At 33.8% G+C, this 22,520-nt stretch overlaps 1 pseudogene; it reads left to right on the plus strand.

The window, feature by feature from the left end:
• Window positions 1–4,412: 4,412 nt before the first annotated feature.
• LOC149543827 (transportin-1 pseudogene) lies at window positions 4,413–17,622 on the plus strand (annotated as a pseudogene).
• The last annotated feature ends 4,898 nt before the right edge of the window (window positions 17,623–22,520 follow it).

Here is a 22,520-nt window from a genome sequence, read left to right on the forward strand (position 1 = left end):
AAGTCTCCTAATAGGGATTCATATGTCTTGATTTTATTTCATTGACTCCTAATAAGGTCTATCCTTTCACAAGGAACTATTATATTAGTAAATCGTCTTGTGGATATTATTCTCATCGTAGTTTTCCCTTTGATCAAGGGTTTCCCTAGTTAGCATATTTGGCATTATTGTGCATGGTTGACTTTAATTTCGAACAATAGGTATTAAAGCATCAGGTCCTTGAAAGAAAAATTTAACAACTTGAGGAGATCCATGGCGCATTTTAGAAAAGAAAGCCTGAATTTTGATGGAGTTAATTATGATAGTTAGAAAGAAAAGATGAAGACACATCTGCTATGCATGGATCCAAAATTTTGGTTGGTTAGAATGAAAAAGAAAGATATAATTGAAGAAGAAAAACTTTACTCTTGTAAAGAAGATCATAAAGATCTATATGTGCAGAATATGCTTAGTAAAGAAGCATTAGTGACAACACTTCCTCAGGTAGAATATGGATAGGTAAAAACTTTCAGACTTGTAATGAGATTTGGCTTGCTATAAAAAGAATATTTGGGTATATTTATTTCAAGATATTAAGATGTGGGAAGATGAAACTATAAGAGGTTATTTTGCTAGAATATAAGAGATTTTTATAGGAATTTAAATTGTGGAGGTAAAAATATAGAAGATGAATTTGTGCAAAAAATATTGAAGACCTTAACACTTTCTTATCATCATAGAGAAAAAATTATTAAACAAGTTATTCACTACACACCTAATTTTACAAGAGAGCCTCTTCTTGCGAGATTACAAACATCTGAAATGTGGATGAAACATAATGGAGAGTTGCCTAGAGTAGAGACAACTTTCAACATACAAAGAGATAGACCTACATTAACAAGAAGTGAAAGTACAAATGGAGATCATGCAAAGAGAAGCCAAGTAAAAGATGAAGAAGACAAGAAGATTGAGAAAGACAATACTATACTTATGAAGAGAGAACTTAAATGTAACAAAATTCTTGTTTGTTGGGCATGTAAAGAATTTGGTCATTATTCTTCTAAATATCCTAAGAGAGTAAATATCTATAAGCCTTGAAAGTTTTACAAATCAAAAGTATCTAAGGATTGTTTCTATGTTGATTATGATGGTGAAGTTGATTTTAAGAAGATAAATTTCTTAGAAGATAATGATGATGAGGATGGATTTGTTGCTATTAAAGAAGAAAGCCCTTAAAAAGAAAATAAGAGGAGAAAAAGCATTAGTATCACAAATTGAAAAGAAAAAGTTAGATTGGATTATAGATAGTAGTTTTTCCCATCATACAACTGAAGATATGAACAAATTTATTGAATTCAATAGTTATGATGGAAGAGTACTTAAAGTTGGAAACACCACAACATGTCACATAAAAGACAAAGGATCTATTACACATGATGGAAAGACTAACATTGAATATGTTTACTTTGTGAATGGTTTGAAACATAAGCTTTTCAGTGTTGGACAACTTGTTGACAAGGGATATCAGTTGCAGTTCATAGAGAAGACTTGCATCATCAAGGATAAAGATGGTAAATTGATTGGTAGTAGAGAGCTGATTTCCACAATCCATAGAATTCTTAGAGTGCTTCTAGATTTGATTGTGTTTCTATTTTTGCATCAATGTTTCAGACCACACTCTATGATTTAATCATCAGGATGAAAAAATACAAAGAGCATGAATTAATGACAAGAGGTAATGTATTTTAGTTGAACTAATCTGAAATGACATGTTTAGTTGGTAAAGTGGATGAAAGTTGGTTATAGCATAAGAGATTTTGTCATATCAAGTTTGATAACATTATGAAGGTCATTACTATATTTATAGTTACAGATTTGACTAAAATTGTGAAAGCTACTAACATGATGTGCATAGACTGTATATTAACCAAGAAGAAGGAAAGTTCATTTGCAAGCAATACATTTACTACTTTAGTGAAACTGGAGATTGTACACATAGATCAAAGTCATCCTACAAGAAAAAGAGTATTCTATGGTGAAAGATATTTCATGCTTCGTAATGACAATTTCACTAGAATGAAGTGGATTGCATTTCTTAGAGATAAATTTGAAGCTTTTGAGAAATTCAAGATATTAAAGTGTATAGTTGAGAATTAATTTGGTCTAAAAATTAAATGCTTGAGATTTGATAGAGCAGGAGAATTGATTTCAAATGATTTTAACAACTTTTTTGAAGATAATGACATAAACAGATAGCTTTCAACCCCTAAGACACCACAACAAAATGGAGTTGCAGAAAGAAGGAACAAACTAGTAACAGAGGCAACAAAAGAAATGAATTTTGAGAAAAATGTATCACATGTATTTTAGAGAGAAACAATGAGCACAACTAGTAGACACTATGAATAGAGTACAAATTATACAAGGCATTGGTAAGATAGCTTATGAATTTTGGTTTGGTCATGCACCTTCTGTGAAGTACTTTAGAATATTTGGAAGTAAATGCTATACTAAAAGAGATGATGATATTGGAAAGTTTGATTAAAGAAGTGAAGAATAAATGTTTCTTGGTTATTCATTGAAAATAAAATCATTCAAATGTTTTAATCAAATATCAAAGACTATTTTTGATAGTGCTAATATCAGAGTTGATGAAAAGTTTAGAATTCAGGACAAAATACTTGACTATGATTCTAATGAAGAGAATAATAAGAGGACAAACAATAAGAATGCTGAGAGGGAATTGGTTTATGAAACTGACATTGATTTGTAGATTGAATTTCAAGGACAAATAGAGAGAGAAGAACCTAGATCTAAGCCTAAAGAAGAAATCAAAATTGAATATGTAACACCTAACAAAAATGTGGCAAAGAATCACCCTATTGGAAAAATAATTGGTAGTGTGAACAAAGGAGTTATGAAAAAGAACAAGGTAAGTGAAGAATTGTGTTTGATTTCTCAAGTTGAGCCTAAGAATGTTAATGAAGCTTGTAAGGATTATTATTGTTTTAAAGATATGAAAGAAGAATTAGAGAAAATTGAAAAGAAAAAGACTTGGGAATTGGTTCCTAGACCTAAAGATAAGAATTTTGTTGGAACTAAATAGCTATGTATAAACAAAATGAAAGAACAAGGTGAAGTTGTGCAAAACAAAGCAAGATTGATTTGGAAAAGTTACTGTTGTGGTGTCCACAACACACACCCCATTCCTAGTGAGGAATGGGGACCCCCTACTTTTTTCAACTCTCGGATTCACAATTTGAGTTAGGAGAAGAATTTTTGTTTGAAAGTTGAGTCCAAAAATCACAAAAAAATCAAAAAATTGAAAAAATACAAAAAAATAAAAATAAAAAATAAAAAATTGAAAAACACAAAAAATTTTAAAAATTTGAAAACCAAAACAATAAAAAAATAAAAAAAAAAAAGAAAAGAAAAGAGGAGAGAAAAAAAAAAAAAAAGAGTTGAAAAAAAGCTTCGCGCACCCGCGCCCACGACGCTCGTGCCGTGCGCCGTGCACTCGCGTGATGCAAGTATAAGTTGACGTATATTTAATTCCTTATACTTAAGATATATTTTAATATATGAGACAAATCTTTTGATATAGGTTTCAGACCTCCCGGAGATAAGGTAAAGATTCTAGGAAATTTTAGGGCTTTAGAAATCCAGACTTTGCCAAATTCCAGGGCTTCAGGAATCCAGACTTAGCCAAATTTTAGGGCTTTAGGATTTTAGAATTAGCCAAATTTTAAGATTCACCTCCATTTTTGTTTGAGTAGCTAGTGTTTTTGCTATGCATTGTTAACTCTACGGACTAATGTTTGCTTCTTTTTTAGGTAAAAATTGCATCCTCAACTTGTCGAGATCACAACTTTTGACTTGGGCCTCGAAATGCAGAACCGCTCACACCATTGGAAAGAAGAACTGAATATCTAATTTTAGTCCCTAAAATAGTGAGCCTTCGGCTGCCCAATTTTAGGGACTGACAAAGGTTCCAACTTGAAATTTTGAGCAAAAGACCTCCAAAAAGGTCATTTAAAAATGCCTAGCAAATTTGTGAAAAAATATGAAAAAGTTGCAAACATTTGATTGTCTTAGATAATCTGGATCACTTGGTTTCTTGTCGGGAAGGATTGGACAGGTGGAGAGAAGGCAAAGGTCAAAGATACAGAGGTTCGACGTATAAAGCAAATCAAATTCATCATCTTATGCAGCTATTAGGGACAAGATTCAATGCAGGTGCCTTGAGATTTTTGATTGAAGAAGCAGAGGAAGTGCAAGTTGATGAAAGTAATTGGATATAAAGAGGCTGTAAATCATCAAAAAAGGGCATGGAGCGTATACAAAAAGTGATCTAAAACCTCATTTGAGAAAAACCCAGAAACCGTTTTCAAAATTGAGAACTTTGATTTTTTGGCAAATTGAGCTCCGTAGGTATGCAGCTCCGTAGGTCCGCAGGTACGCAGCTCCACATTTTCATGTAGCTCTGCAATTCAAAGGTGCACTGAAAATTAACTACCAGTTCCAAAAATAACACTTTCCATGCATCGAGAGTGCGTTCTGATGGCGATTTAACTCCGACACATGCCTAGTGATGGGCCAACTTCTATTTTTGGTGTCTCCATGCACTTCTACTTCGACTGATGGGTTCCTCCTACTTTCTCTCTCATTTTTTCTCTATTTTTGACATGTAAAGGGCTCATGCATCCAATTAATGAATAAAATATGGATGGAGTCCCTCTAAGCACCAGTTAGATGGTCAATTTGTATATATTTAGTTTGTTATTTATTTTTTTAAAAGCATTTTATTGCATTAAGATATCTCTCACTCTCAACACAAATTGAGGAGATGATTTCTTATAAATACTCCATTGTAAAATGTAAAAATGGGCCGCCGTTATTATGCAATAAAGTTATGCTTTTGGTGCTAGCATTTGGAGTGTAGTTATTCTTGCCTAAATGTGTCATTGTTTTGTGGATTTTATTCATGAGATTTTGATTGAGCCAATGGTTTATTGCATTGTTTTTGGTTGTGCGATCTTTTAGTTCTGGTGTTTGCTACAGATATATGAATTTCATTGACGTAACGAGCTTGAGAAGAAATCACCCAATTGTGTCTACATAGCTTTTTGTCTCACATGAGCGCACTTTTCGTGGCCTTGCGATTTGATGAAGAGTGAAACATCATTCGATTTGTTAAAAATTCTCACCGACGATTACATCAGTGGATTCTAGGAAGCACTGCTCCTATTTTCATTGGTTTCTTATTGATTTCTTCAAAGGTTTAACTCGCAGTGTGTTGTGTTCTGTAGCTTATGTCCGTTTAGGAATTTCACTTTCAAGTTATTTGATTTCATGTTATTTGCTTTCAGTTTTGTTATTTGCTTTGCTAACCCCCCTTGTTAGAATAGGACCTCATAGTAGCTGCATTGTTAGAGTTGCATTCATTGAAAAATAGAAAATACAAAAAATATTGTTCTTTTGGTGTGATATTTTTGAGACAGCGAACAAATTTTACTTGATTCCAAAGTAAAAGAGTTTTTGGAACCAGCAATGGCCTCCTCGTGAACATTCACATTTATCTTCTAATGAGAAAATTTTGGTACGTCGCAAGACAAACACTAAACCTTGGAGTGGATCCTTAAAAAAATTTTCTTTTCAAGAGAGGAATTACACTATGGATTCCTACCGTTGACCTCGTGCAAAACGAACACCCAACAGAAGTGGCGCGAGAAGGAGGGCTTAAAAACAAAGAACCTACTCTTGGAAACAAGAAAGATTTGATAAAGTTTCAAAAGTTTTGCACTCTTGCAATAATCTGCACTTCGCACAAGTTCAGAATTTTTTTGAGATTTTCAAAAATTTAGGTTCGCAGATCCATAGGTCTGCAGATCCGTAGCTCCGCAGCTTCGCAGATCTGTAAATCTGCAAGTCTGCAGATCTGCAGTTTCGTAGATCCACAAATCCGCAGGTCTGCAGATCCGCAGCTCCGCAGATCTGCAAAATTTTGTGGTGCACTATTTTGAGAAAGTGTGTTTCTCTAGAGGTGCACTTTTCCAGAATAAACACAAGTTCCTACAAATCTGTCACTTTCATAAGCATCACAATGATAAAGGGATTCCAAGAACTCCACCCATTCACATTACACATTTCATCATCATCGTTCGCTTTACATTTCACTTCACACATTTTCATCATTATGCACCATGTCTTTCTTCAATACCTAGAGTTCACCTTTGAATCTAACTAGTCCATTGCATGACTTGCCCAAATCTTGAAAAGTTTCACCCACGGTTCATCTATGGAGAATCACGAACAACAGAGGATCATCTTAATTTTTTTAAGGAGATTTGTAATCGAAACTAGATTCAACATATGGACATGGTATGCCGCCTTTTTCCTTACACTTTGGGGGAAATGGCATTCAGTTGGTACCTCAATCTGCCACCAGCATCAATAAGGGATTGAAACTCTTTTGAGAGCAACTTTCTAGAGCAATTCAAGATCTATGTTGACCCAGCTCTTCTATATCATCAGTTCATCTCGATTAAGAGGGATCCCCATGAGACTATTTCATAGTTTAATCATCACTTCTATAGGATGTATCGAAAAATGGAGTTTCCATACACTGTACCACAGGAGGTTGCTATCCAGATCTATTTTGGAACAATGGATTCATTAACTTCTATTTTTCTAAGAAGGCTCCCACCTAGAGACATTGATACCATTGAAAAGGTCTTCAAAGAGGCTGTTACATTCACAAGTCAGGTTATTGCTGCTCTAATGCCAACAATTACATATTTCGGATATGAGTCTCAAAAGACTGCTTTCTTTGAGCAAAAGGCAGTTGCATCCATTGAAGTAGAAAATAATGTGGCTAGAGAGCTTAAGGCAATGAAGGAGACAATGTCTCTTTTATCCAATGAACTTGTGAGAATAAAGTTGAATTCTTCAAGAGACCTAGACAATCATCCAAGACAACTTGCTATCCCAAACAATTATTCTCAAAATCAGAGTGGAAATTTTGGCCTTTACAACAACATCAACAATGAGAATAATCGTATTACAAGAATGAGTCCAAGTAAAAATGGGTATGGGCGCAATAATGTTTCAGATCAGCCTCCCCAAATCATGGAGAAACAACCTTTGTAGTTTAGTGCAATGATGTTTGAATCATATGATGAATCTACAGGAGGACTAAATGGTGAAGATGGTCAAGAGGAGTTTGCATTCCCATTCAATGAAGAAATTCTTCCAAGTGTTGATGTCGCAATAAGTGTGGATATGCCAAGAGATCTTGAGGACACGATAAATTTTGAAGTTCCAAAACTCCATGAAGTTGCAAAAGGTGATGGAAATGCAGAAGATCTCGAGGTTGGTGAGATTTTTGAATCACAAAGTCATCAAGAAGAAGATACCAGTTCTTCCTACTGTGATATTGATTCCCCATTGGATAAAGATAAGATATCTCCCTCAAAACAAGATTTTTCATTAGAAGAGATGGATAGAGTGTTCAATTTGGTCTCAAGTTTGACTGAGGAAATGTCTATTTGTGGGTATTCTACACATATATCAAACCATGCAATAACTGAGTCATGTAGAATCCATCGATTTGGGTTCCATTCAGAAGAAAGTTGCCCCAATTTCTTGTTAGCTTGGGAGATCGCAATGGAGGGAAAATATGATTTTGAACAAACTTCTTTGGGATATGAGGTAGAAAACATCTTGGTTGATGATGGTAATGAATCCTGTAATTCAAAAGGGAGGCTGGTAATGGATTTTTCTAGTTGAAGGGAGCCTGGGGTGAAACCTAAAGTGTTTCCATATGCGCGTGAAGTGGTGTACCATGAGATAAGACCACCAGAAGGAGAAATTACAATGTGTGAGTGTACCCCTATGGTGGGGGACTTGTTGGATCAGGTGATATCTTTCCATTATCCCTCTCAGTTTGATGATTTTCAATTTGAATATGATGCTAAAGGTAAGAGAACTTGTTTGTGGATTAATCATGGCCATAAAGAGTTACCACAACTTCTAATTTTGTGTGATTTGTGCCCCGAATTTGAACCAAGATTGTCCAAACTTTATTTTTTTGAGTACAAAGACAAGTCAACAAAAAAATCAAAAAATTGAAAAAACACAAAAAAATTAAAAAAAAAAAAAATAAAATTGAAAAACACAAAAAATTAAAAAAATTTGAAAATCAAAACAACAAAAAAACAAAAAAAAAAAAAAGAAAAAAGAAAAGAAAAGAGGAGAAAAAAAAAAAAAAAGAGAGTTGGAAAAAAGCGCCGTGCACCCGCTCGAGTGCCCACATGCTCACGCGACGCTTGCGCCGCGCACCCGAGTGCATGTGCACCGCCTCGCATGCGCACTTTGTCACGGGTTCGCGCCTCACGCGCACACACTCTAATGCATTTCGTACATGTGCGTGCACACATGATCAAGGTGCCTCGTGCGTGTTCGTGTTGCGCGCTCCCTTGGCATCGTGCGTGCTTGCCAAGCCGCCTTTTCACCTTTAGTATTGTCCGAGTAGTCATAAGGGGGTTTAAAATATATTTTTTAAGTATAAGTTGACATATATTTAATTCATACTTAAGATATATTTTAATATATGCGGCGAATCTTTTGAGATAGGTTTCAGACCTCCCGGAGATAAGGTAAAGATTTTAGGAAATTTCAGGGCTTTAGAAATCTAGACTTAGCCAAATTTTAGGGCTTCAGGATTTCAAACTAAGCCAAATTTCAAGATTCACCTCTAGTTTTGTTTGAGTAGCTAGTGTTTTTTCTATGCATTGTTAACTCTATGGACTAATGTTTGCTTCTTTTGTAGGTAAAAATTGCATCCTCAACTTGTCAAGATCACAACTTTTGACTTGGGCCTCAGAATGCAGAACTGCTCACACCGTTGGAAAGAAGAACTGAAGATCTAATTTTAGTCTCTAAAATAGTGAGCCTTCGACTGCCCAATTTTAGGGACCGACAAAGGTTTCGACTTGAAATTTTGAGCAAAAGACCTCCAAAAAGGTCATTTAAAAATGCTTAGAAAATTTGTGAAAAATATGAAAAAGTTGCAAACATTTGATCATCTTGGATAATCTGGATCACTTGGTTTCTCGCCGGGAAGGATTGGACAGGTGGAGAGAAGACAAAGGTCAAAGATACAGAGGTTCAATGCATAAAGCAAATCAAATTCCTCATCTTATGTAGCTATTAGGGACAAGATTCAACGTAGGTGCCTTGAGATTTTCGATTGAAGAAGCAGAGGAAGTGTAAGTTGATGAAAGTAATTGGCTATAAATAGGGTGTAAATCATCAAAAAAGGACATGAAGCATATACAAAAAGTGATCTAAAACCTCATTTGAGAAAAACCCAGAAACCGTTTTCAAAATTGAGAACTTTGATTTTTTGGCAAATTGAGCTCCATAGGTACGCAGGTCTGCAGGTACGTAGGTCCCCAGCTCTGCAGGTCCACAGGTACGTAGCTCCATATTTTCATGTAGCTCCACAATTTAGAGGTGCACTGACAATTAACTGCCAGTTCCAAAAATAGCACTTTCCATGCATCGAGAGTGCATTCTGATGGCAAGTTAACTTCGACACATGCCTAGTGAAGGGCCAACTTCTATTTTTGGTGTCTCCATGCACTTCTACTTCGATTGATGACTTCCTCCTACTTTCTCTCTCATGTTTTCTCCGTTTTTGACATGTAAAGGGCTCATGTATCCAATTAATGAATAAAATATGGATGGAGTCCCTCTAAGCACCAGTTAGATGGTCAATTTGTATATATTTAGTTCGTTTTAATTTTTTTTAAAGCATTTTATTGCATTAAGATATCTCTCACTCTCAACACAAATTGAGGAGACGATTTCTTATAAATACCCCATTGTAAAATGTAAAAATGGCTGCCATTATTATGCAATAAAGTTATGCTTTTGGTGCTAGCATTTGAAGTGTAGTTATTCTTGCTTGAATGTGTCATTGTTTTATGGATTTTATTCATGAGATTGTGATTGAGCCAAAGGTTTATTGCGTTGTTTCTAGTTGTGCGATCTTTTAGTTCTAGTGTTTGCTACAGATATATGAATTCCGTTGACTTAACGAGCTTGAGAAGAAATCACCTGATTGTGTCTACATAGCTTTTTGTCTCGCATGAGCGCACTTTCCGTGGCCTTGTGATTTGATGAAGAGTGAAACATCATTCGATTTGTTAAAGATTCTCACCGACAATTGCATCAGTGGATTCTAGGAAGCGCTGCTCCTATTTTCATTGGTTTCCTACCAATTTCTTCAAAGGTTTAACTCGCAGCGTGTTGTGTTTTGTAGCTTATGTCCGTTTAGGAATTTCACTTTCAAGTTATTTGATTTCATGTTATTTTCTTTCAGTTTCGTTATTTTCTTTGCTAATCCCCCTTGTTAGAATAGGACCTCATAGTAGCTACATTGTTAGAGTTGCATTCATTGAAAAATAGAAAATACAAAAAATATTATTCTTTTGGTGTGATATTTTTGAGACAGCGAATAGATTTTACTTGATTCCAAAGTAAAAGAGTTTTTGAAACTAGCAAAGGCCTCCTCGTGAACATTCACATTTATCTTCTATTGAGTGGATTTTGGTATGTTGCAAGACAAACACTGAACCTTGGAGCGGATCCTTAAAAAGATTTGCTTTTCAAGAGAGGAATTACACTATGGATTCCTGCCATTGACCTTGTGCAAAACGAATGCCCAATAGTTACTCACAACAAGGAGTTGATTTTGAAGAAACATTTGTATTTTTTTCTAGATTAGAAACAATAAGCATGTGTTTGGCATATGCAGCTAACAAGAAATTGGTAGTTAATCAAATGGATGTAAAATCATATTTTCTAAATGGAGAACTTGAATAAGAGGTATAGATTAAATAACTTGATGGTTTTCGTTTGACAGATAAAAAAATATGGGTTGTAGATTGAAAAAGGTATTGTATGGACTAAAACAAACACCTAGAGCCTGGTATGCTAGATTGGATAAACATTTGACAAGTTTGAAATTTTTGAAAGGTAATGTTGATAGTAACTTGTATTTGAGAATGAATGACAATGGATTAATGATTGTTGAAGTATTTGAGGAAGATATTACATTTGTAGGTAATGATGAAGCAAGTAAGATATTTTTAGAAGAAATAAAGAAGGAATTTGACATGAGTATGATTGAAGAGATGAAATACTTGGGATTGCATATTGTATAGAAAAAAGATGGAATTTTCATATCACAAGATATGTATTGTAGAGATTTTTTGAAAAGATTTGGATTGGAAAATTGTAAACCTGTTGGAACACCTACTGTAACTGGTTGTAAATAGTCTAGCAAAGATGAATCCCTTATCGTTGAACAGAAAAAGTATAGATCTATGATTCATGGATTACAATATTTGACACATACTAGACCTGATATAGCTAATGTAATTGGAATTATGATAAGATTTCAAAAAGATCCTAACAAGACACATTATGCAGTAGTAAAAAGATTTTTCAAATGTTTGAAACACACACTTGATTATAGTTTATGGTATTACATATTATATGATTTTATATTATGTGTGCACATTGATCTTTATTAGGCAAGAAGTATAGATGACAAAAAAACACTAGTGGTGGAGCACTCTTCTTGGAAAGAAAATTGGATTCTTCGCTAAGTAAGAAATAAGATTGCATTTCATAGAGTACAACAGAAGTAGAGTATGTAGAAGTAACAAATAATTATAGATTGAGATTGAAGATCAGCTTACTCACACTTGAGGATTTTTTCATCAGTATGTCGAGATGTTACAACTATGAGCACGTATAAAAATATGAAAATTGGTTTGAGTTATGAAGATTTTAGTGAAGGTGGCTTTTAGACAACATTTTTGAAAACTAGGTGCTTTTGTTTTGATTCTATCTCCTCACGGGGATGGAATTGGATTAAGTAGACTAAGACAAAGGTTGAAGACATGACAAAGATGCCTCGGTTAAGAAGGCATAATCAGAAGATCATTGTGTGAAAATTTATGAAGACTGTGAGATGATAGTTTGTTGGTAATATTGAAAAGTGTAAAATTATAATGTAATGTGTATTTTAATATCTTAAGATTGTCCTTTATTATTGTTTTATATTGGACAAGGTATACTTATTCTTTAGGAATTGGTATAAAGGAAAGGTTCTTTCTTTGTGGTAAATTGTGGTTTTGAGTAGTGAGATTGTTGTGTGAACTTCAATGTGAATATCTTTTGATCAAAGATAAGCATGTATTTTAGAGCTTATGTGTTGCATTCATGACAATGTTTTCCATTGATGTCAACATACTTTTTATTCTGTGAAGATTGACAGAGTTGCAGAGGAAGAAGTATTTCATGTGGTTCAAGGATTATAGATCAACTTATGCACACTTGAGGATATGTTCATAAGTATGTCGAGATGCTACAACTATGAGCATGCATGGAAATATGAATACTAGTTTGAGTCATGAATATTTTAGTAAAGGTAGCTTTTAGACAACATTTCTGAAAAGTGGGTATTGTTATTTTGATTTTATCTCCTCATAGGGATGGAATTGGCTTAAGAGGACTAAGATACGGGTTGAAGACATGAAAAATTTGCCTTGGTTGGGAGGGAATAATCAGAAGATCATCATTTAAAAAATTATGAAGATTATGAGTCAACAATTAATTGGTAAGCTTGAAAAGTGTAAAATCCTAATGGAACATGTATTGTAATATCTTAAGATTGACCTATATTATTATTGTAAATTGGAAAAGCCTCCAAGAAGATTCAAAACTTATTCTTTAGGGCTTGGTATAAAGGAAAGGTTATTTCCTTGCTATAAAAGTGTGGTTTTGATTAGTGAGATTGTTGTACAAACTTCAATGCAAATGTTTTTTGATCAGAGTAGATATTGATGATGATTGGAATGTTGTAAGCTTCAAAGGAACTATATTGGCAAAGGAGTTGTTGTTTAATCACTTTAGAAATTCTAGATAAGCTTATCTAGAAGATTATGTAGTGAAGATTGTTTATGAGACTATTTGGATAGTGGGTTAATGAGTTGTCCTCCTTCCAACTTCTAACAAGATTTGCATAACTTCTAATAGGGTTGGAATCTTCTAACATGGACTCAAACTCACCTAACAGGGACTCATATGTACTGACTATATTTAATTGACTCGTAGCACGATCTATCCTTTCCCAAGGAACTTTTATATTAGTACATTATCTTGTGGGATCATTCCTATTAGGGACTTGTTGTACTTTACTTTCTAACAATGCCAATATTTGCTCTCGTGGGGTGGCTTTTGGGACCCCCGTCCCACTTTTTACATTTAAATGTAAAATGTTTTTAAAATATTTTTATAAATATATATTTTTAAAGCTTATCCTATAATAATATGGTAGAATGAGATATTCCATCCAACCAAAATTTAAATAGCTTTTTCCTATTCACATAAGAACAATGAAATATTTAATTTTTCTATAAAAAAACTAGTATGTATTTTTTTCCCAAAGTGAAATCTTTTCCCATGAGAGTTTCCTATTAGGGTTTTGTTTTCTAATGTTTCTACATAAACATGGAAAAATAAAGCTACCAAAAAAATTTGAACAAATGGAAAGAAAATAATTTCAAGCACAAAGTAGGCAATATTATCGAATAGGGAATCTACATGGTTTTCTAAACTCTACCTAAAATCACAATCGAATTGAAATGACAACCAAAGCCCTAATGCAAGGTCAAAATTTAAGCTTTTGAAAAGATGTCTTTAATTGTGCACCACAAACCATTTCTTCAACTTGATAGCGTAATGACAATAATAATCCAAAACCCTTCATCTAGAAAAACCTATTAGGTTTTCTAAAATTACAACTCAAATTAAAAAATCAAAATAATATAATAAATTAATCTATAAGTAAGTCACTTAACTTAGAATCAACTATTAATATTTATTTAATTAACGTGCACTTAAAAAACATAATTAAAACATAATATAAAATTAATATTTTAAGTATAATTTTATGGAATAATCATAATTAAATAATTTAGCCAAATATAATATGCAACTTGATTTAGAAATCAATTCATATTATTTGATCAACTAAATTTGGGTTTTTGATTTAATAATTAATTAAATATTCAATTCCATAGCTGGACTTTTAATCTAATCAAGTCATTTTAATTAAATAAAGGTATTTAATTAATCATTTACACTTAAATGTTTTATCATTTAATATTTAAATAACCATAATATTTAATTGTTCCCAAGTCATAATCAATTTCAATAAATTCATTTCACCAAGAAAGCATACAATAAAACCTTAGATGAACGAACTACATAACAACAAATCAAAAGATTATCATGCACAAGGTTACACTACTACATTTGGGCTTGAATTGTGACAACCATTTGTCACCCAAGTGACAGTAACAAAAATTGGCCCCTGTCGGATGAGCATCAAACTTTTTCTTTTGCAAATTGTGACGGCAAGGGTGTTCGTTGCAATGGCAATGGACAAAGCCATCAAAATTTGGAAAAATACAAGCGAACACTTCCTCTTCATGCCGTCATATGTTTGATGGTTTACCGTTGCAACTACAATGACCTGCATTTTTAGATAGTTGTCGCAGTTTTGATTGCGTTGCTGCAGGCCCGATAGGCATTTGCTGGAAGGTTTGTCACAATGACGATGACGTTTGATGGAAACACCATTAGAGTGACAACCATCCATTGGTAGTTTCAGTCATAGTTGCAATGTCATGCAATGACAATGCCATTCAAATGATGACTGCCTGTCGGACTAGTCGTTGCAATTGTGACAAATTGTTGTATTATCAATTTTTTTATTATTATAAAGATGATCATACATGTTAAAGTAAAATTCAAAAGACAAATAGGGTACGAATGTGTACATTAAGGGATAAAGTAGAAATTGGAAGTAATAAAATGATATATTATATAAGCAAGATTAAATAGTGAGTAGTAGAATGAGCTATTTGAAACTTGAGATAACTTTCATATGTCTAGGATAGTATTAGGCATTACAACCATGAAGTCATTAGGGAACGAAACTAACAAGAATAAAGAGAACTTATGGGAGACAAAGAAAATTAGAAATATAACTCAATAAGGGAAAAAAATAAATTGTAATGAGATTGAATAAGAAATGCAACCAATAACATACTTATGGAATATCATGGCTCTAAAATCAGAATTAAATCTGGATAACTTTTGAGTAGAAACATTACAATATATCAGATAAAAACTTAGATTATTGTGCTAAGATTATACATCCATATCTAAGATGAGAACTATGATGAAACACGACACTAAGTAACATAATTAACAAAACAAGTGAATTGTATACGGGAGTTTGAAAATTTGTATATCTACAATCAACAATTTCACTATAAAAATTACAAAGCACATAATATAGGATAAAATATAAAGAGGTCACAAAGAAGGACATTATAATCATATAAAAATAGGAGGAGATACTCCATTATATCCAATTGATGAAATTCATGCTTGCTGATTTGAATATCAATTATCAATCTTACGTAGGTAATGTCATCAATATGAGCCATGCAAATTCCAAATTTTTGATCTAAGTGAAGTGTCAGTTAACAAGAAGTCTCCTTCAATAGAATTTAAAGAAATCAGTCCAAAATCTTATAGAACAAGATAGGGGATATTACAGGCAAGCAACAAGGCTCCTCCTGGAAAAAAAATTGAAGACCAGATTTACATTGATCACTCCTTATCAACAATACATCCAGTTAGAGTTTCTTTCTTGTTTGAGGGCGCCAGACAGACCTTCATTCAACAATGGGAATTGTTGTTAGTGTTATAGTCCAACAAGGATAAGTACATGGTTGGTTGAAATTATTGCAGGAATTGGTTGAATGCTTTGATAGCAATGATTTCAATTTGATGGAAGGTGCTCTTGATACATTATCAAAGATCAATGAAGATATACAAGAGGGACTGGATGTTGGTGTACTAGGCTTTCAGGAGTGACCTATCAATATTTTTTTTGCCTAGATTATTTTAGTTTTTTTTAGTCACCATATGTTTCTCTCAAGAAATTGGCACTTAGCTCTATGAACTAGTATATTGAGCTTATGCCTAAAACATTGCTATTATCTATGAATAAGTATCTTCAAGGGCTATTTAATCTTTCTCATGATCTGGCTATTGAAGTGAGGAAATTGGTATGTGTTGCATTGGTTCAGCTCCTTAAGGCTCGACCTAATTTCTTGCAGCCCCAGATGAGAAATGTAATTGTATATACGTTGCAAGAAAATTGGGATGTTGATGAAGAAGTGGCTCTCAAGTCATGTGAATTATGGTCCAGATGCATTTTGTGAAGCTCATCTTCATTCACAAATATTGAGGGAGCTTCTATCACACTTGATTGTGGTTCTATTGTAAAACATGGTGTATGTAGATTTTTTTATTCACAAGCACAAGGGGCATATGGAACTTATGATAGAGAAGAGGAAGAAGATATCATCAATTCATGGAATTTGAGAAAATGTAGTGCTGCAAAACTTGATGGTTTATTTTCTTGTGCCTCTTCTTGATGACAAGTATCCTTTGGAGTGAAGCATCACATGTTGGACTCTTTTTCAGTATAATAAATAAATTGTTCAGGTTTTAGGTCATCTAGAAGGACATGAATGGTTTGCTAAGGTACTTACTAGTCGTGTTAGATGAATTTTAGAAAACAAAAAGAGAGTTTAGGAGGTTTCTTGCTCTTCCTTTTCTACCCATGAAGAGGAGGCAACAAGAGAGTTGGCAACACATCTGGAGCTTATTTTACAACACTTTTTGTGTGCCTTTGCTAAATATCAAAGGCCAAATCTTTGTATTGTATATGATGTGATTGGTACAATTGAAGATGTTGTGGGTGGAGGGAGGGAATCAACTAGGAAAAATATCTTGATATTTTGATAGCTCCACTAATTGCCAAATAACAACACTCAAATTCAGATAGGGATTTTTTTCCTTTGCTTGAATGTTTCGCAACAATAACATAGGCATTGAGTCTTAGGTTTAATCATTATGTTGAACCTATATCTGTGAGATCTATCAAGTTGATAAATCTAAAAAATTGCAAAGGTTGATCCTATAAAGGCAGGTGATCCATATGATAAGGAGTTTATTTTTTTCTCACTGGACTTGCTCTCCAAGCTTGTTGAAGGCCTTGGAAGTGGAATTGAAAGTCTAGTTATAAGTTGTGATTTTAGAAATCTTCTTTTACATTTTTGTGGAGATTAGGTTACCAATTTTTTTCAAAGTGCCATTACACTACTCAGTAACTTTGTAAAAGTCTGTGCAGTGCATTTGCAACCAATCTGGCTGATTTCCTAAATGCTGCCACAAAACTGCAACTAGCAAAAGTGAAGAAAATTGTTTCTGTTGCAAATAATTCTTGTTGGGTTATTGGGAAAATTGTTGTAAAGCCTCAACATGAGCTATCATCCATTGCAATGAGCTATATAATGTCTTATTCCAGTCCTCTCTAATTTTGAGGAGTCGAATAAATCACTTTTAGAAAATAGTACTTTAACTCTAGAAAATTGCCCTTGGACTGTGGAACTCTTACCTTTGCCTTATGTAGCTCATTGAAAGTGAAGAGACTATAATTTATTTATCTGGTGTCTATCTTATATGTAGGTTTAATTCTTATGCCCTATATTTCAATACCATATTAGAACTATTGACTATGTCATGTTATATTTGCAATCATAGGATGTAGACTTCCTTTATGACTTTGTCTTAATATTTGTTTTTGTTGCATTTATCATTAGATTAGGCCTCATGTTTGTTCATTTTTTATATTTCTCTAGGGATTACTCTTGAATCACATGAAAAACCTTTACCATTTTTTGCTTAAACAATTTTTCATTTGTTTTGGAATTGCGTACATAACAATGGCACAAGGATTGTTTGCCATAAAAAATATGTGATACATTTGCAATAGTAAAAGAACTAAAGAAGTTAAATCTTACTTGAATCTTACAATGTAAAATTTTTGTAGGTCGTCGTTGCAGCAGAAGTTCAACAACTTATTTGAATTTAACCAAATAATCGGCTGTGTATCCAATGCCAAAGCTGGGACCCTACGAATACCAAACACGTCACTAAATGAGTCACAGTTTTTTATAAATCAATCAAAGGAAAACCATGACTAAATTGTTGTAAACAATAGGTAAATTGATAAGGCAAGAGAAATTAGTTCTAGCTATATGTAAACTGCACGGATCTTAAAGCAATTCAATCCATTCTATATATCCTAAACTGGAAGGGCCATATATAATGTAAACAAGAACATTCTATATCACTAGAAAAATAAGACCATTTGTATCATCTCATGGAGTATGTCATACGATGTCTTTCAAAGCTATTTAAAACAAGAACATGAACCTTCTCAAAATAAGTAGATTGTGGGTTACCTTGTAAGGGAAAGCAAATCAGCACTGTAAGCATAAATTTGTTTTATTTTGAGGCATTTGGCCACTTTTCCAACCTTAAGTGGGAGAGATCTTGACCATGAGAGCCCTTCACACAACAACAACATTTGATCTAGCCATTTTTTGTACTGTGATCTGTGGCCCCACATATGCATATGCAAATATACATTTATAATCCCCATATGTCATGCCCAAAATAATGGGGGAAAAAATGCACCAACAATTTTTTTATTAAAAGATTAATAATCCACTATGTTAATACACGCCACATTGATTAGGTTATGGAAGGTTGACAAAGGATTAAAGTGAGTCTCAAATACATGTCATAAAGATGTAGAGTTGACACCTCATATGTACTGTACCATTTCAAATCCTTAGGTTCTAGTGCTACTGGAACACCTATTTGTTTGGTTAAATTCTAGTTAAAGTGTGACATCATATCTAAGAAGCATTTGGGTTCCAAGATTTTAAGTTGAAAATGATATAGTATTGTTGGTTTAAAGAATAATTTTGATAGCTGAGTGTCAATACACTTAACCATTTTTCACTATACATGCCGAGCAAAGAGTAGGTGCCGAGTGATATCAAGTGCCGAGTGATATCAAGTGCCGAGTGATATCAAATGCCAAGTGATATCAAGTGCCAAGTGATATCAAGTGCCGAGTGATATCAAGTGGTGAGTTATTCAAGTGCCGAGTAACATAAGGTGCCAAGTGATACAATTTTGTCTGGTGTTGAGCTATCCAGGAAACACCATGTGGCGAGCATCAGTAATGCTTCAGGAGCCGAGTAACTCAAGATATCAACATAAGAGTTTGTAATTGCACAAACTATGATGTAAACCATTTTTGTAGCTGACATTAGGTAAATCTCGAAAGATCTAGAGATAAGAATGAATCTTTTACATTTCCTATGCAATCTGCATGCAGCCAATTGGAAAATTGGAAAGGTATGCAACCAATCAGCAAAAAGGAAAGTATTGAGCAGGAAATTGAAATTCAATGTGGATCGTAGATCCATATCTAACCCTAAGTCTTCAAAGTCTTTTTAAAGGAAGACAAAAGATTCACTATAATGATGATGAGAGAAGGAGAATAGTGTTAAGGGAAAAACATAATGGAATTCAGTGAAAGAAGAAATAGAGAGTAAGAGTAGCAATTCAATATTCAGTTGATCAAAACAAAGCAAAGGAGATGAACATAAATTAGATCTAAGAGGACCGAAATTAGAGAGAGAGCTAGAATAAGTGCCTGCATTTAGCAATCAAGGATTGCAAACTATTAGGTTTATAATACCTAATACTCTCTTACCATTGTATTAGAAAGGAAATCCTATGTAGATAGGTTGGCTTAACAACTATTTGTAGATCCTTATCAAAAGGTGATTAAATCCTTTAACAGGGTGACACTTCATGTTAAGTGTTTGTAAATCCTTTAACTAGGTCACTATTGACATAGTGTAAAGCCTTTAACAAGGCAGACCATCAGAAGTGGTTGAACAATATTACTACAGTGAATTTTTGTGGGTATCATCCCCACCCTAGTTTTACCTTCTTATTTCTGGAGGGTTTCTGGGTTACCAAATTCTAGTGTTATGTGTTGATGATGCATGTCTTAGTTTCATATTTTCATGATATATTTACATGCATACAATTTACTTTCAGATAAAAGTTTTATTGGATAAAGTGTAATACTTCTGATTCACCCCCCCCTCTCATCAGTATCCTTTCCATATTTGAATATTTCAACAATTGGTATCAAAGCAGATTAGGTTCTCATAAGAAAAAACCTAACAGCTTGGAGGAAAAGATCTAAAGATGGAAGTTTTCAAACTTGGAAAGATCATTAAAAATCAGGTGATAGATGTGCAACTTGCTCTGCATAGCTTGGAGGAATCTAGAGATAAGTTGAGAAACTCATTGAAAAGAAGGAAGGATTTAGCCATAGCCGAAAATGAGATAAACTACAAGGAGATTGATACCACAAATATATTTTCCAATGGAGATACTAAAGAGTTTGATGCAACAATTGCAGAACTGATGGAGAAAAACAAAGTTCAAACAGATGAGATAAGATCTCTCAAGATGGAACATGAATCATAGGACATAATGTTATGTGAAATCACTGAACAAAAGAAAAGAGCAATTGAAGATAAAGTCATGATGGAAAATGACAAAAGGAATCTTGCGAATAGACTTGAAGAAAAATGTACTGAATTAACAAGGATCTCAAACATGCAGATGGATACACTTGCCCAAATGATGAACCTTCATCATTAACTTAATGTGAAAGACATTGAGATCTCTACACTAAAGATGTAGAATGAACAATTGCAGAATGACTTAAGAAGAGAAAAGGAAATTTTAGAAAACTTCAACAAACCCAATGAAGCCATCAAGTATTTTGAGAAATTACTGAAATCCCTAAGATCAACCCATGATACATCAGGACTTGGATACAACAACACTGAAGTTGGAGAATCATCAAAGAGTGCTAAACAAAGAAGTGACAAAGGTAAAAATGTCAAACTTACATGTCATTTCTGTGGAAAGAAAGGACATACATCTAATGTATGTAGAAGCAAGAATGCCAATCAACATGATAAGCCTAAGAATGTAAACTATTGTCATAAGTGCAAGAAGCAAGGTCATCAAGCATATGAATGTAGAACCAAGACTATTAAGACATCAAGATTTGAAGGTTGCTGTCATAATTGCAAGAAATATGGACATAGAGCTTTTGAATGCAGATCAAAGCCTATGTGGACATCAAATCAACCAACAAAGACATCAAACCATGAATTTTGGGATTACAACACCAGGTACAGTTGTCACTATTGTCAAGAATATGGACATATACCCCAAAATTGCATAAGAACACATTTTAGGGGAAACTATAAAAGATGGTTGAGTCAAACCACATGTTTCAATTGCTTAAAAACTGGTCATATCAACAGGAATTGCACAACAAGGTCAAAGGCACCAAGTTCTAAGTTCGACAATGGAAAGGCAAAGATAGATGTTGAACACATTAGAAGTGAGATGAATAAGACATGGAAGAAGAAAGATGAGTGTAGCACATCAAGTGCAGAGATCACTTCACCTAATAGGTCAAGTGATCACACTTCATCAAATTAAGCAAGAATGGGTGTGTGGGATTGATAAACTAAGTTACGTCATACATCAGTCCAAAAACATAGAAGAACTGCAAAGAAGAAATCAGCCTGAGCAAAGATGCTAAGTCAAAATTAAGAGTCTTGCAAAATCTGCCAAAATTGTCTTCAGGTGCCGAGTTGCTAACAGCGATCAAGTTGATTGATGATGCCGAGCTATGAAATATCAATGGGAGCCGAGCGAAGTGAAACACAATGAGTGCCGAGTCATGTCAAAATTCTTCAGGTGCCGAGTAGACAGTTGTCAGTACACTAAGCATTAATTACTCTATTTTGAAGAGCACATAGTTCAATTTTTGATCATTTCTTACCATTCAAACACAAAGCAAAGACGAGAAGAGTGCAGAAGATCAAGGCCATCTTAGAAGCCATTTGTGAAAATTTTCATAGTGATTCAACATGAGTCTCATCGATTTGAGGTATTTTACTTAAGTGCCGAGCTACGTAGTGTTTATAAACTTGTTTAAACTGTAAACCCTAGTTTGGCAAACAATGGCATCTGGGTCTGGAACCACTAAGAGCAAAGAGAGTCATGAGATACAGTTGGTTAGTAATGAAGTTAAACAACCAAAATTCAAGCCCATTCCATAAGTTGCATTTAAGAATGATCCCGCAGGTGCATTATCATTTATTCCTGATAAAGTTGTTATGGTCCAAGATGTTCGTAGATGCTATAACTGCAAAATTGGAGCCATAGGAGATTTAGAAATTTACAATGCATATGACAAGCTATGTGAGAACAAGATACTGAAAGATGAGTTCTCAATAGTCGGGAGAAAATGATTGACCAAAACAATAGAATTTCTGATTGTTTTCAAAGTTGAATGGGTACGCATAGTTTTGAGCAGAATACATAATGGAGCCTTTTGGTTAGAAACAGGG

The sequence above is a fragment of the Cupressus sempervirens genome, chromosome 8 (assembly GCF_028749045.1).
Source record: "Cupressus sempervirens isolate cs-2001-9-10 chromosome 8, ASM2874904v1, whole genome shotgun sequence".
NCBI classification, from domain to species: domain Eukaryota; kingdom Viridiplantae; phylum Streptophyta; class Pinopsida; order Cupressales; family Cupressaceae; genus Cupressus; species Cupressus sempervirens.